This window comes from Chionomys nivalis, chromosome 3 (genome assembly GCF_950005125.1).
Source record: "Chionomys nivalis chromosome 3, mChiNiv1.1, whole genome shotgun sequence".
In the NCBI taxonomy this organism is placed as follows: Eukaryota; Metazoa; Chordata; class Mammalia; order Rodentia; family Cricetidae; genus Chionomys; species Chionomys nivalis.
This window is the reverse complement of record NC_080088.1, coordinates 94,677,041-94,679,467: the sequence shown is the minus strand read 5'-3', so window position 1 is coordinate 94,679,467 and position 2,427 is coordinate 94,677,041. Positions and strand designations below refer to the sequence as shown.

General features: G+C 48.8%; 1 pseudogene; it reads left to right on the top strand.

The window, feature by feature from the left end:
* The first annotated feature begins 207 nt into the window (after nucleotides 1-207).
* LOC130871914 (60S ribosomal protein L27a-like) lies at nucleotides 208-702 on the top strand (annotated as a pseudogene).
* The last annotated feature ends 1,725 nt before the right edge of the window (nucleotides 703-2,427 follow it).

The window sequence follows — 2,427 nt, the reverse complement described above, 5'->3', positions numbered from 1 at the left end:
GGTCTCGAACTCACAGAGATCTGCCTGCCTCTGCCTCCCGAGTGCTGGGATTGGCTCTTCCAAACTTCTGAGGTGAGAATGAAACATGGAGGAACAAAGGGCTGTGGGGGAGTAGGGGACGCCAAGAGGAACTGACGTCTATGTTTTCATATGTAGCTTTGACTGTAGGGAAGATCATACCCAGCAAGAATTGAAACCTAGCTCTTTCCTTTCTGCCACCGCCATGCCATCCAGACTGAGGAAGACCCGGAAACTCCGGGGCCACGTGAGCCACGGCCATGGCCGCATCGGTAAACACCGCAAGCATCCAGGAGGACGCGGGAACGCTGGAGGCATGCATCATCACAGGATCAACTTCGACAAATATCATCCAGGTTACTTCGGGAAAGTTGGGATGAGGCATTACCACTTAAAGAGGAACCAGAGCTTCTGCCCGACTGTCAATCTGGATAAACTGTGGACGCTGGTCAGTGAGCAGACTCGGGTCAATGCTGCCAAGAACAAGACTGGAGTTGCTCCCATCATTGATGTCGTGCGATAGGGCTACTACAAAGTTCTGGGGAAGGGAAAGCTCCCTAAGCAGCCTGTCATTGTGAAAGCCAAATTTTTCAGCAGAAGAGCTGAAGAGAAGATAAAGGGTGTTGGAGGTGCCTGTGTTCTGGTGGCTTGAAGCCACTCAGGGAGGCCAATTAAATGCTAACACTTTCAAAAAAAAAAAAGAGTTGAAACCTAGCCCTGTGTATGTATGAAAGGCCTTGGCTGTAGGGTAAGAAATGTCTAGTAGGACCAGATACTTAGTTGTTTATGTGTATGAGATAGTTTGGCTAGAGGGTTTGTGGGTTTGTGTTAATTAGTAGGACTTACACATAGACAGGTGTCTGTCTGCCTTTGGGTATATCGAGCAGAATTCATAAAAGTACCAGGCTCCTAGTTGTGTATGTGTGAGAGAGAGAGAGAGGGAGAGACGGGAGGGAGAGACAGGGGAGAGGGAGGTAGAGAGAGAGACACACAGAGAGAGAGATTGACAGAGAGAAAGAGAGAGAAAAAGAGAGGAGAGAGAGAGACACAGAAAGGGGCTAGAGAGAGAAAGAGGGTAGAGAGAGGGTTTTGAATATAAGCCAGGGGACAGACATTACAACCTATGGGAACATGTGACATTGGATGTAGGGGCAGACAATTTGCCTGATGTGATACCAAGACTTGCATGGATATTTGGAGCTTTGCTTTATGGGAGGAGTTAATGAGGTGGACACGAGACCTAGGTATGTATGGAGGCTTTTGACTGTAGGAGGTGTACCTGGGTACGGCACTCTAAGGGAGAGTATTCTAGCAGGACCTGACAACTGGCCGTAAGTGTATGAGGGGCTTTGGCTGTAGGGTAGCTGTCAAACCTGCTATTTCTCCACCCTATAGGTAAAGCACCCCCGCTGTCATCCACACACACAGTTAGGTGTCAGGTCCTGATATATTTCTCAATGCCTTGGAGCCCAAGCCCTTGACACAAGGTTAGATGTCAGGTGTAGTGGACATGGATAGGTGTCAGGTTCTGAGAGGAATCTACGCTTCTACAGCAATGATCCATACCCAGAGCTAGGTGTCTAGTCCTGCTAGGTACCCCACCCCACTCCTAAAGCCAAGGCGACACCCACATGACTAGAAGAAATCTATTGGGACATCACAGCCTGGTAAAGGTTCCTACAGGCCTGCATGCATGATTGCTTGCCAATTCACATGTGTACATGAATGTATCTATGTGTTTTTGTGTGTGAACCTGGCATTTTGCTATTGGGAGGAGCTACCTAGCAGGACCTGACCAAACCATGTATGTATGCGTAGTTGCAAGGGAAGAGATAAACACCAGAACCTGACCCTTGACTTATAAGAATACTGTGGAGCCGTACATGACATGTTTTGCTGTGATTGGGTACTCAGAAAGACCTAGTCCTGTGCATGGGGCTTTAACTATAAAGTAGGGGATTCCCACAGTGATACGGACTGTGCACGGTGTGTATATACCATTGCCATTTCCACTCAGAATTGACAGGTACAGGAGATTTAGAAAATAAACAGCATTCTCTTCTCTACTCCACCACCACTGCTGATCGAGATGTCTGAGTGTGCTTGCTTGCTCTCTGAAGCCTTACATCAGCCAGCACACCAGTGGTTAGTTAAAAGGCTCTTCCATCTGTGCCTGCCCAGCAGACTGATGTGCAGGGCGAGTTTATCCAGGAGACCACTGGCTCCTGTGACTGTGTTGAAGCTCTGCAGGGCTTGCTGAGAGTGCTGTGCCCACACCCTACAATTGCCGCAGGGTCCATCCAGGTCCATCTCTTTATAGCCATCCTTTGACATCCGGTGGTGTCTTCTTCCAGTTTCATGCCAGCGAGGGTCTGGGTAGTCCTGGAAACAGCTGGAGGAAAGACAGTC